This window comes from Manis pentadactyla, chromosome 7 (assembly GCF_030020395.1).
Source record: "Manis pentadactyla isolate mManPen7 chromosome 7, mManPen7.hap1, whole genome shotgun sequence".
Classification (NCBI taxonomy): domain Eukaryota; kingdom Metazoa; phylum Chordata; class Mammalia; order Pholidota; family Manidae; genus Manis; species Manis pentadactyla.
In genome coordinates this window covers 98641571-98655592 of record NC_080025.1, presented here as the reverse complement: position 1 = coordinate 98655592, position 14022 = coordinate 98641571, and the positions used below count along the sequence as shown (strand labels likewise).

The window sequence follows — 14022 nt, the reverse complement described above, 5'->3', positions numbered from 1 at the left end:
TTCTACTTAAACCAGAGCTTCCCAAGCCCCTGCCTCCCAAGTTCTTCCTTCTTCTCTGGCCCGGAAACGTCAAGCGACGACACTTATTGAGCGCCTACAGCACGCACGCAGAGCGCCGGCCGAGGGGAGTCCCTCCCCGTCCAGGTGGCAGCTCTCACCTCCCTCCGCCCTTCCCACCTGTTGGGAACCCGGAGTCTCTACTCCGTAGACTGCGTCATGGAATCCTCCCGCTACTTCCAGTGCATCGCCCCACCCCCTTCCCCGGGATCGACTCCTGATTGGTGGGAGTGTGGGTCCCTCAGCAGCCCCTCCCGCCCACCGCGCCCTCCCCGCCCTCCTCGTGTAGTCACTCCCCCAGGGCGGGCGCAGGCTCCTCCTTGTCTCTCCTGCCGCTCGCTCCCACCCTCCTGCTAATTCGGCGGCGCGCGGAGAAGTTCTGGGCAAAGTACTGGGAACGGGCCGCGCAGTCGCTGCGCCGACGAGCCGTCCGCGGCTGGGGGACCTGAGCGCTAGGCGGCTAGTGGGCTCCGCGGACGCCGGCCCCGCCGTCCGTCTGCCAGTGGCCGACCCTGTCTCCGTCTCTTGCGGCTGGTACAGGAACAATCAGCTGTGCTTTGCGGGGGGACCGGAGGAACCTGGTTTGTCTCCTCCCGGGTCTGTGGGCCAACCCCGGAGCGGAGCAGCGGGGAACGAGGCGGCGTCCTCGGCGCCAGGGCGCACAGGTAGGCGCCGGGACGGCCGCCGCAGTGGTGCTGGGATGTGGTGGGGGCCCGGCGGCGGCGCGGGCCCGGAAGGGCTGCGGTTTCTGCGGGCGCCACCAGCCTCCGCAGACCGAGTCTTCCTCCAGTCTCCGGGCCGGTGCGACCGCGTGAGCCCGGGAGGTCGTTCTCGGTGCCGGCGCAAGCCTCCCGCGAGGTAGGGCCCCAGGGCTGCCGACCCTAGAGCGCCTTTCTCTGGAGCGCTGGGGCCGATATTGACGGCGAGAAGGCGCAGAGCGCGGCGGCCTGGGTGGCGGCGCCGGGGGATGCGGCGCGAAGGGGCTGTCCTGGGCAGCCGGGACCGAGGCGCTAGGGCGAGAGGCACAGGAAACCTGTTTTAAGAGGGCCGAGTGTGAGGCTTTACCACATCCGCGGGATGGGGCGTGCCGGGGGGACGCGCGCGACGCTGGCCTGCTCTGCTCCCCGGCGCCCCGGCTGGGGGCCGAGGACACCGGCCTCTTCTGACTTACCAGGGTCCTAGGAAGCGTTTGTAGCCTCTAGTCACTGATAAACTGACTTTGTCGTAGATCGTTCAGATATTTAAGCCAGGCGCACGCTGCCTTCCTTCGGAAATGCAACTTGCCAGTCACTTACTGTACATTTGTACTGTGCCTCCTCGGTCTCGCAAACTGCCAGTCTCCTTAGTCGGGACTCTGAGCTGAGGGGGCTGTGAAGCTGTCGCTTGTGACGTGTCTGGGAACCTGAGGCCTCTCAGGTGTTGCACTGACCCTCAGGAAGTTTGAATACTGGGATGGGAGCATTTAGAAATAGTTTAAGCTGCCGCTGCAAAAGTGTAGGTCAGATTTCTGATAATCCAGTCTTTACTAGCAAGCATCATGTAAGGTGAAGTCCCCCTTCTGGTCAAAGGAGACCAGTCAGGCAGGCCTGGGCCGAAATGCACCCAAGCTAAATGACCTCCTCCACCAGCTGGCTAGCACTCCCAGCCTGTTTGGTGTTCCTCATAGCCTCACGGTGTTCCTCTCTGAAATTACCTCCGTGGGCTGTTTACTATCTGCCTTCCACCACATCCCAGAATGGACGTTCCAAGAAAGCAGTAACGTCTTCATACTCCATCCCCAATGTCAAAAACAGTGTCCCCCCCACAGTAGGTGTGCAAGAAACATTTGTGGAATAAATGAATGAAAACTCAGTGAAATGTGAGGAATGGTGACTTAATTAAGCTGGTTGTGATTTTCATGTTTGTTTATCCTTTTTTTTCCTACTTGGAAAATTAACAAATGCCAATAATTACTATGGATTGAACACTTACTAAGAACTGGATATGTACTAGGAACTTTGTATATATTGCCTCATTAAACATTACAATAGTTGTATTAGCTAGGTATTTCTAACCAGATGGGAAACTGTGAGTCTTTAGCAGGTTAACCAATTCCCCAAGATTATCCTGGCATAACTAGAATTTCAGCCCATTTCTCACTATTGTGTTGTGCTGCTTCCAAGAAACTAAAGAGGTTTCCATCATCATAGCCAATAGACATTTAGCTTTATTTGTAACAAATGCCATATTGCTTAGCCAAAAGAAGATCTGTTGTTCTATCATTTTGGAGATATAATTTGAATAATAGCTAGTAGTTACATTGTAGGCTAGTTACTATCAGACTGCTATAGGCTGTATTATCTCATAGTCTTCACCATCTTGATAATGTGAAGTTATTGCCATTTTTCAGATGAAGTAACTGCATCCAGGTTCAGGAATTTGCACAGGGTCAAGAGTAAACTGCTGAGCTAGATTTTGTTAATATTCTTTCTGCTTCAAAAACTTTAGCTCCTTCCACTACACCAAAATGTCTCCTGCTTTAACTATGTAATTAGATGTTAACTTATTATGATAGAGTACAATGATACAATGTTTTTTAAACCATCTGAGGTTGGGCTATAAACTTTCTGCTGCCAGTATCAAGTGTTTGGTTGTACTATTGTCTGAATTGTTGAGACTCTTACTGCCATTGATTTTTGTGGTTGATTTTATGGTTTGTGGGCCTGGTAGGTGGGAGACTTTTAATATGGGAGGAAAGGAAATTCTAAAGAGAAATCCAGTGGGTTTTACTACCCCTGTGGTAAGTGAATTCAGAGCACAGTAGTGCTTTATGCCTCTTAAGGAAAGTACAGGAAAGCCAGTTAGGTCCTCTTTTTCCTGTGTATAATGGAGAGTTAGAAACCACAACTAATTCCAAAAACTTCTGCAGCAACCTTTTAGTGAAATAACTACATTTCAACTCTTTGTATTCTTGCAGTGAAACTGAGGGCAAGGATAAGTTAGACAAGAATGTCAGGGTTATCTGTTAAAGGACTAATGGCAAGATAGGGGTGGAAAGGAGTTAGGGATCTCTTTTTTCTTTTATTTCTCTTCCAATTTTAGGGGATAGTACAATGTTTTCCCTGCATGAGGGTCTGGATAACCCAGAGTTTTATTTATAATGTGCCTCTCAGCAGTGCTGTATTTTCTTAATTGTGAATTCCATTTCAGGGGTACTCCAGGGAGAGTTGGAGAATCCTCCAACCTATAAAGCCCACAGAAGAGATGGGGGTGTGGGACACTAGAGATGATGGAGGCTGTTAAGTTGAAATAGCCTTCCATACATAATTGAGAGTTGTTTATGGTTTCTTGTGAATTCCTTTCCTGTCTTCATCTTACTCATCAACTTTTTAGCCCACTCCTCTGTAAACTTCCTTCTTGACTTCCCAGTCCTGACTGTTGAGATCATGTTACGCTCACCCCAACTTTTGTCTCTCTCTTTCTCAGTGTCTTTTATCCATCTCTTACCATTGTCCCTGCACATTTCTAGTTCAGGCTCTTAGGGACTTCTGTTCTCTGTCCTAATGTTGCTCACAGGTGGATTTTCCTCCCTCAGTTTCTCCTTCATATCATAGGTAAATTCTTTAAATCCTGTCATTACACTGCTAACAATTCTTGAGTGACTTATTTGGTTAATAATAATAGTAATGTTAATAACAGAAGCAGTAGCTGCTGAACTTCTTGTGCAGATACTTCCGTAATGCTGTATGTGAATTACTGTGTTTAATCCTCAGAGCAACACCAAAGCAAATGTTATTATACTCCCAGTCTCCAGATGAGGCTAGGTAAAGTTAAGTCTGCAACAGCTATACAACTAACACAAGCTAGAGCTGAAACTCAAACCCAGGTCCTTTCTCTCCCCATTTAAGTGTAGACGCCTCAGCCTGAAGTCAGGATCCAGCAGTATGGGCTGTGTCTTTACCCCATTGTTCTCTAACCCTGTGCACTGGTAGCCTGAATTTTATTTAGCATTTTGCCTTTGTCCATACATTCTTGTCTGCCTAGAAAGCTCTTTCATTGTCTCTTGTGAAAACCCAGGTCTTTCAAGGCCTAGTTTAAAATCACTTCTGCTAGAATGATCTCTCTGAACTCAATCTCTCAGCATTTAAAAAAAAACTAAAAACATGAGAGCCCCCAGTAGGTTTCTGACCACTGAGTATGTTAGTTTCTTTTTTTCCTTTAGCACTTTGTTCCTCTCATATAACCCCCATGCCCCGACTCCAGTGCTTCCTGGCCTAGTTATTTATTCAAATGTATTCAAATATGAAACAATTATATTTGGTTATATTCTGTTAGACTACTCTGTGAAGAAAAGAATTGGAATGTGGCATTTTGTTTCTTTTTGATTCACAATACTGTAATGCCTCCGTCAAGTTATGATGAAACAATAGAATTTCTAATTATTTAAATCCATTGAAAGCAGCTATTCTGTTGTTTTCACTGTAGAGATTTTGCAAGGTCTCAAACCCATGCTCAAAACAAACATATTTGAGTATGTAAAATAAATACCTTGTATCTTATATGTAGTATTTTGTTCATATATACAGTATATATTCACATTTTTAACCTGACTTACTAGATGATCTACTCTGTGAATCAGCTCCAGCTCACGCTCATCACTCACTACTTTGCTCTTTGTGGTCCTGTCACATTGAACTAAATTCAGCACCCTACCTGTATCCTCAAGGCCATGCATAATATGCTCTGGCCTCTCAGTTTTTTTCATAATCTGGACTCCATAATCCTTTTCTCCTCTCCTATTTTCACCTAATTCCCTCTCATCCATCATGTTCCAGCTCTGATGTCACTTGTCAGACATCTTCCTCTGCCACCTGTACCTTGAGACTGGAGGACACTCATAGCACTCTGTGCCTACCCATTTTATAGGGACCAGTTATCATACTGTTTTGTAGCTGTTGGTCACTTGATTGAATCTTCCCTGAAACCACTGGCTCTCATTTGGCTTACATTAGAACCACCTAGGTATCTTGAAAAAAATTTCCCTACCTAGGCTCCCCACCCAGAGTTTCTGGATCAAGTGGCCTGGGAAAAGGAGGATTGGTCACTGAAATTTTCATTTTTTAAGGAGTTTTCTTATTATTATATCTGGGTAGTATTCCATTGTGTGAATGTAGTATACTTTATCCAGTTACTTCTTTTTTAAAAAAAATAACATCTTTATTGAGGTATAGTTCACGTTTCTTACAATTCATTCATTTAAAGTATGCAATTCAGTGATTTTTAGTTTATTCACAGTTGTGCAATCATCACCATAATTAATTTTAGGACATTTCATCACCCCAAAAGAAATATGCACCCATTAGTAGTCTCCCCCACTAGCCTGCAACCACTACTCTACTTTTTGTCCATATATGTGTTTGCCTTCTCTGGACACTTCTTTTAAGTAGAACCATACAGTATGTGGTCTTTTTTGTTCTTTCACTTACCATGTTGTATTCAAGATTCATCTCTGCCTAGTAGGATCAGTACTTCACTTCTTTTTATTGCCTAATAACACCCCATTGCATGTATATAATGTTTTTTTTTAAATTTATTTTTTATTTTTTTTAGTTTTTAGAGGGCATCTCTCATATTTATTGATCAAATGGTTGTTAACAACAATAAAATTCTGTATAGGGGACTCAATGCACAGTCATTAATCAACCCCAAGCCTATATCTCAACAGTCTCCAATCTTCTGAAGCATAACAAACAAATTCTTACATGGTGAACAAGGTCTTACATAGTGAGTAAGTTCTTAATGGTGAACAGTGCAAGGGCTATAATGCTTTTTATTTACCTACTTGCCAGTTGATAGAACTGGTATTGTATTTTTATAGCTTTCTGGAGCAATATTAATGTGCTGTCATGAACGAAATCTGAAGTTCCTTTGAGTCTTGTTTGTTATTGTGTTTTGGGACTACAACAGTACCTGGTAATAAAAATCTGGATGAGTAAAGCATTATACTAAAAGTGTTTATGTTGATGTCATTAAATAGAGATCCACATGGTGGATTGTTTAGATCTTATTTGAGCAAATCAATTGTTAAAAAGGTTATGAAATAATCAGGAAATTTGAACATGGATGAAATGCTATGGTTTTTAGGATTTGCTTCAAAATAATCTGGGGGTGGGGAAGGAGTGTAGAGGAAACAGCTGTCTGTGAGTTCATGATGACTGAAGCTGGGTGGTAAGTTCATGGATTGTTTAATGCTGTTCTCTATGTCTGCTGTCCAATAGGGCAGCCATTGACCACAAGTGGGTGTTGAGCACTTGAAATGTGGCTAATCCTTACTGAGATGTAAGTATAAAAAATACACACTGAGTTTTGAAGAGTTGATATGAAGAAGAATGTAAAATTATCCCCCAAATTTTCTACTAAGGGTTAATATGTTCAAGTGATAATGTTTTAGCTATACCATGGTGGTAATATATAATTAAAACTAATTTCACTTACTTCCTTTTATGCTTTTTAATTGGCTACTTAAAAAATTAAAATTACATATACTGTTCATATTACATTTTTGTGGACAGTGCTGCTGTGGACTCTTATGTTTGAAATCTTCATAATGAGCTTAAAAAATCGAAGACATCTGAATTTTAGAAAAAGTTTGGAGTAAAATATTTTCATAAAGGATTTCTCTTATATGAGAAGATTGGCAAATACTGATTTATTCAAAGATGATTCTGTGTAGAAAATTATAGCAGGCAGACTGTATAGCCTTCCAATGTCATTCCTGGGTTTATTTCATCTATGTGAAAATTTAAAGTTTCTTTTATAACCAATGGAACAGCAGCATGAGGGGGCACAAGAGATACTTCTTTAGTTATTTATCTGATTCTTTTGTTTTGAAGTTTATGAGCTATATCCTTCATCTTGGAAAAATGTAGAAAATGCAGTGATAATTTCATTGTTCTTTGTCATATTGTTTATACCCTGAAATTGCATTTTCCTGGACTTGCTTTAAAGACCTCTGCCAAAATCTGTTTGTTTGGGAGTCAGAATATAATTGTTTCTAGACTTGGCAAGACCCTTGGGATATGATTCTTAAATAATAATGTGTGGATTTAAAGCTGAGAAGCAAATTACTTTCATATAAAATTTCTTTAGATATACAGTATGCCACTATCTAGATGTCTGTGTTTATTCACAAAGTAATAGCAGAGGTAATAAACTCTGAGGGGTTGTGGGCTAGACAAATAACCCTAGAGGATATTCTTACTCACCTGTGATTTCTGAGATTGTAAGGGAGTGTACTTGAATTGAAAAATGGCTTGACTATAAAGAAGAACAGAATCGAATTGCAATGAGGAGCCCAGCAAGAGATCATCAGGGGATCTGTGCCTGTCAGTATAAAATCAGGTTTATCACTTTGTTTACTCTCTGTCATTAAGATATTAAAATCTTTTTTTTAATGCATAAGTCAAACACTTTTCCATTTATGTATTAAAATGCAGTACTATTAAAGATTCCCATACTTGTTTTCTGTCTTAATATCAAATATTGTAATACAAGAAATTCAGAGTTCAGTTTAAGTCTTATAAAACAGTCTTCTCCAAATCATTTGTGGTAGACAGTGATCTGAAATAGAAGTAGAAGCTAACTAATACCTTTTTAAAATCTCACAAACATTATTAAACTTGAAGTAAATGCCTCCCTAGAATGAAAGAATGCAGCATGATTTTTGTTCATACATTTAATATGTATTTAATGTACAAACACTAATGAACACACACTATCCCCCCTATACATTGAGGTTTTAATGTGCAGGGGATATAGTGATGAATTAGATGTGGAATCCCCCTTCAGAAAGCTTACAGGTTAGAAGGGGAATAGAGATATTAAACAGTCACAGAGAATTTGTTAATTATAATAGGGAAATGTAGCTCAAAGAATGAGTCAGGATTTTAATTGGGACCCTGGGGAGAAAAGTCCATTTTTCTGTCTGTGAGGACTCAGGCTGCTGCTGGTCTGAAGAAGGAAGAGGAAAGGGGAATCCTCAGAGAACCACACAGTGAAGCCCTGCCCTTTTGGTGTGTTTCTGTTAATTGCAGGAGGCCAGGAGGAACTGGGGAGGAGGAAGGGGTTTTTAACTCCTTTTCTGAGGTTTTGAACTGCTCTCCCTGATGCTACACTCAGGTTTGTTTATTTCCTCCTGGGAACCGAATCCAAAGTTAAGTTTTTACCCCCTTTGTAACTGAAAAAATGCGATCTAACAACCTATTCTCCTGCACAGCCATTAAAGTAGCATAAAATATGTGCTGGCTCCAATTCCAGTTGTAGCTCAGTTATCTAGCATCTGATGTGAAATGAGTTAGGGGGTATTTGGAGGCCTCAGAGAATATAGGGAAGACTCACTTTGGTTTTTTTTCACAGGTTCAGAGCTGCTTTAAGCAAATTTCTAGTATATAGAGAATTAACTGAGATGTCCTCTGGTGCTTGTTAGAGTTGTTAGGGAATGGAGAAACCAGCTTGCCTTTAAAGGTGGTGATGATAATTACAAAGAACAGTAGTAGTAACAATGACAGCCAGTAACTGGAGCACTTTCTGTGTGCCAAGAGCTAAGTACTTTATTTACACTTTACTTAGTACATCATTCAGTAAGTTACAAGGTAGCTGTCATCATTCCTGTTTACCAGGGACCAGGTTAGGGAGCAACTACGTGCTCTTCGGTTGTACAACATCCATTTATCCTTCCTCATTTCCATTTGAGGGATCACTTCTTGCCTTTGCAGATAGTCTGTTGGGACCAGAACAAGGGGTCCTGTTCTCCTCAGCCATTGGGTGGTCCTGTGAGTCAGGCCAGTCACATGCCTCTTGCTGGACTCTGGTCCAATCCCAAGGGTCATGGAGATTCTGCCGCTGAGGGTGCGTCCAGGTCAGCCCATTCCTGTCCATACCACATTGTGTTCTGGCTTCCAATCCCATGAAGCTGTGCTTCTCCAGCCTCCCTTTAGTTCCTTAAACTGGTATTTTCCCAAGACATTTGCTTTGGTTTCATTTGCCAGATTCTGTTGCTTCCACTCAAAGAACTGCTATAACAGGCCTAGAGAGGCTTAAGTAGGTTAACCACAGTCACAAAGAGAAACAAGTGGCAGAGCTGGGGTACAGTTAGGCCTTTCTACTTTTACCCCAAGGCCTTGACCAGAGGCCCCCTCAGTGTCTGGAGAGCACTGGACTGGGAGTCAGAGATCAGAGATAGAGCCAAACCAAGGAACGCCTCTAACTCCGTGGTCTTTGGCCAATTACTGTCTTTTTAGGCTGAACTGGATGGACAAGATGAAATCTCTACACATACTTAAATGACACCCAGCTCAAGAGAATTTCTTTCATGAGGTTTTTGGGTGTACTATGTCCTAGTTTATAAAGGCTTTCAATTTGAGGTTGAGGTATGATCTGAGGCAGTGGCTTTCAGAGTGTCCTTCCAGAAGTTGCTCCATCAGCATCACTTGGGAATTTGTTAGAAATGCAAATTCTTAGTCCCTACCCTAGAGCTGTTGAATCAGAAACTCCATGGGAGGGACCCAGCAATCTGTTTTTACAAGCCCTTCAAGTGATTCTAACACACAGTAAAGTTTGAGAACACCAGACTAAGGCATTTTTATTTTATTTAAAACAATTTATTATGTAAGGTGCTACCTAGAGGCAGGGAACATGTAAAAATTAGTCATAGTCCCTGCTGTCAAGGAACATTCACTCCAGTTGGGGACACAGATATAAAAACACAATTGTGAGAGACCGGGAGACAAGGAGGGGTGTAATACTTGCCTTAAACAGTGTTTTCAATTGCTGCAGGAGCACAGAAAGAGCAATGGGAGATGCTTTAGCAGATAAGTGGGAGTTTGAGTCAAGCCTTGAAGGACGCAATAAGATTGACACAAAGGAAGGGAGTGGAGGGCTATGTAGAAAGGACATTCCAGGCAGAGAATGCAGGATGAGCCAAGGTGTAGCATTTTAAGGGGTGATGAACTGTCCAGTTTGATGAGAAGGACAGTTTTAAATGGGAAAAGTGACAGTATATGAGAATGGAGAGGGGCTGAAGCCCAACTGGAGTAGATCCTGAATCCCATAGTAAGGGTTTGGACTTTATTCTATAGACAGTGAATAAAGAGGTGACATGGTGGATGCTATCTTAGAGAAGGTCAAAGGCTGGAAGTACAAGCATGATGAGACCTAAACTGGGGTGGTTCCAATGGTAGAAGATAGCAAAGACGACTTAGAAGTGTTGGAAAGTGAGGATGATAGCCCCTAGGAACTAGGGGACTGGGAGACGGGGTTGAGGGAGAAGCAAAGATGATACTATGGGGTGTAATACTTGCCTTGAACAGTGTATTGAAGTGTTATAGGAGCACAGAAAGAGCAATGGGAGACACTTTAGCAGAGAAGTGGGCATAGAGAGAATAAATGGTGTTGGTATAATTAGGTTAAAAATAAAGCCATACATCATCCCTTCCAGCAAACTAATTCCACATGGATCAAAACTTTAGCATTAGAACAACTAGGAAAACATAAAGTATCATTTTAATGAAAATGGAGTTGGAAAACCCTTTTAAGCTATGACACAAAATCCAGAAGCTTTAGAGATTGATTCATTTGATTACATATAATTTTTGCAGGGCCAAATTTTTTTAGCTATGTCAAAAGACAACCAACAAATTTAGAAAAGTAATTGTAATACATGCTGCAAAGATATAATTACATCAATATTTAAAGAACTATAACAAATCAATAAGAACAGTTTATAAAAATGGCATACAAATAACTTCTAAACATATGCAAACTTTAACCTCACTCATAAAAAGGAAATACAAATTAAAACTTAGATGCTATTTTTCACCTACTAGATTGGCAAATATAACAAAATATGATAACAGTGTTGTCAATACCTCTTTGAGGAAATAGGTATTTCTGAGTGGATGGAACTTCAGTTTCTCCAGGCTCTGTGTAGAACCAACCATTGCAGAGGATCCATCAAAATTGCAAATGCATGTACCCCTTACCTGCCATAACAATTCTATGAATTTCATACTACAGTTACATAAATGTACACAATGATATATGTGCAAAGTTATTTATTGCATCATTGTTTGAATGAATAAAATATTTAAATCACCTAATTGTCCATCAATAGGGACTGGTTAATAAATAATGGACAGTTAAAAATGATGCAGCTTTATGTCTACTGGTTCAGAACAGTCTCAAGATTTAGCGTTTAAAACAAAGCGAGCTATGTAGTACATACAGGTTATGGCATGCATGTCATCTATACCAAGGTATGTATGGTATGCTTCAATTTGAGTAAAAGTATATCCACATATAACATTTTCTAAGTATACGTACAGAAACATGTACATATGTACTCATATGTATACATACTCACAAACTGGTGGGCTGAAGCCGTCTTGCGCTGGCTTATAAGAACCAATTATGTGCATTTCTTTCCAACTCCTTGGTCAATGACTTTGTGGTGGTAGTTTGAAATTGGCCATGGTAGGAGTATTTACACCATGGAAATTAGGAAAGGCAAGAACTCAGGGCTTTTGTTTGTTTTTGTTTCTGTTTTTTCAGAGAGCTGGTTGATAAACATTTACTAGTACCCACTGTATCATAAATATAAAATGTCTCTTGGAGGATACACAGGAGGTTGGTAACACCAGATTCCCAAAGGGAGTATGGGTGGCAAAAGGACATGTGAGGCTTATATTGCACCTTTTGAATTTTGTTCCAAGTAAGTGTATTACTTATTCTGGAGTAAATATATAAAGCAAACAGAAAAAGTAACTGCAGAGTTTCAGGCCTATGTGACTGTTATTTAATGTGCCATTGATGAGTATAGGGGAAAGTGGAAAGATGAATAGGTCTTAAGGAAAAGGAATGCTCTGGGTTTTGAACCTGCTGAGCTTGATTGTATAGGTGGTATCAGTAGAGATGCAGCAGGTAACTCAGAAGAGAGGGCAAAACTGGTGATCACTTCTGGGAGTCAGCAGTTGAGGTGGAATGGCAGTTGAAGTTTCTAAGGGAGGCGCAATCTGTACAACCTTTTGGATGGGTTCCAGGAGAGAAAGGGGGATGCCCGTGGTGTCTTGGGAAATGCCACCCAGAGAGTAGGTAAGGGAGGGGTAACTAGTCACAGAGGAAGGAGGACCCTACAATGTTAATGACAGTAGCTTTCTTCTATGGATTGCCTACAAAAAGTAAGGTACTGTTCTCAGCACTTTTTGAAAGGACATCACCTGATTTAATTCTTGCCACCACTCTATGGGGGTGGGTGTTATTTCCATGATTGCTAGTGAATGGGGGAGGGTAACTCCAAAGAATAAACCAGGAGAGAGCTCCTGGGAAGGATGTTAATAGAGCAGGGCCTTGCCATGCAGTATGATTTTAAAGGTTATGACATTTCATGCAGAGGGGAATGATGAGTGAAGACCAAAGAAAGCTATCTGAAGTAGTGGGAGGGTGGATATTCCCGGGAGCTTTAGAGTCATGCATGGTTACTCCATTCTCTTGCAGGTGGAGAACCACACATGTTTTTGAGCTAGAGAATAAGCTTTAATCAGTGTGAGTGGTAGTCAAATAAAAAAAATGATGTTTATTACTGGGGCACTTACTGTGTTCATTGTGTTTTCATTGGTGGGAGGAGAGCTGGTAAAATTACCGTAAAACTTTGAGACAGATCATGTAGATGGTCTATGAGTACAGGTATTCAGTGTCTGCAAACAGGAACTGATGGCTAGTTCCAATTTACTCTTAGTTTTTTAACTCAAGCTCAGTTTGTGTGGTAGTATATTGTTTATCTCTTCTGTTTATCTGTCAGTAAATTATGGGATGGGGACTATATTTTCCAGAAGACTGTGAATGGGGAGTAAGGAAAGTGGAGATGAATGAAGACATGATTATTTGTTTACATAAATTTCTATGCATATGGCTGATATACGAGTTGTGCTGAGAAGTAATATTCCTGTCTCGAGACTCATGCAAGTCCTGCTTTTATTCTTTAGAGAGACTCTATTTGTAGTTCTTTTACCTTCTAAATGGATATAGGTACACAGTGTAAAATTTCACCCAAATTAGGTCTTTCTCTAGCCCAGTAATGTCAAGTTTGTTGTGTGTCCTTACACCTATAATGAGGTGTCAGAAAGGAAAAGGGGAGTAGCTGGGGCATAAACGTGGCTCAGAAAAATGATGGCATGGACTTCTTCATGCCAGCCTGCTAAGGCATCATACTCCTGACTTGTAAAACCTGTTTTTCTAGTCTTTGAGCCCCTGGGCCATACTAGCATTCCAATTAAATAAGGACCTAGTTGCCTCTTTTGTTTTCTGTCATCCAAATGTTTTGCTTTCAATAGGGGTATGTAGATAGGTATATATAGACATTTATATAAGATACCTGCTTTTCCTTACCCACAGATTAAGACACCTTTGTCTGACAAATGCCAGGGACCCAGAAGAACAGGAGGTTGGAATTTGGGTCTTTGTAAAATGCGTGCTTTGTGGTCCTAAGAGGTGCCCCGATATTCCTTCATTGCTAAGAACTTCACAGATTCGTTGGAGAAAATAACCATGTTCTTCAATCTTGTTCTAGCTAGTTAACTTGTGCTGAGGTTTAGCACATCATGGGCTTCCCTCCATCCCTGTCGACAGTACTGTTTCTCCTCCCCTTTCTTGGGAGTTGTGTGAGAATTAGCCAAGTGTTACTAGATACAAGGGGGTTCTGGAGGAAATTAATGTGGTTGCTAGTTGGTCTGGAAGCCAGCCGGAGGAGTGGGGCCTGTGTGAGTAGGACTCAGTTTCTCTGGGGCAGTGGTTCTAAACTTGAGCAGCGTCAGATGACCGTAGGGCTTGTTAACACAGATTGCTGAGCCCCTACCCCGAGTGTCTGATTTGGTGGGTCTGTGGTAGGACCCAGGATTCTGAGTCTCTAACAAATTCTTAGGTGATGCTGATGGC

The 14022-nt window shown here is 41.7% G+C and overlaps 1 protein-coding gene across 2 annotated transcripts in view; it reads left to right on the top strand.

The window, feature by feature from the left end:
- The first annotated feature begins 350 nt into the window (after positions 1–350).
- OSBPL3 (oxysterol binding protein like 3) overlaps positions 351–14022 on the top strand; it is a 200758-nt gene continuing 187086 nt past the window's right edge. For both annotated transcript variants that reach the window (XM_036877960.2, XM_036877951.2), the window contains exon 1: positions 351–722. The gene's annotated coding sequence lies outside the window, so the exon portion shown is untranslated. The remainder of the gene's footprint in view (positions 723–14022) is intronic.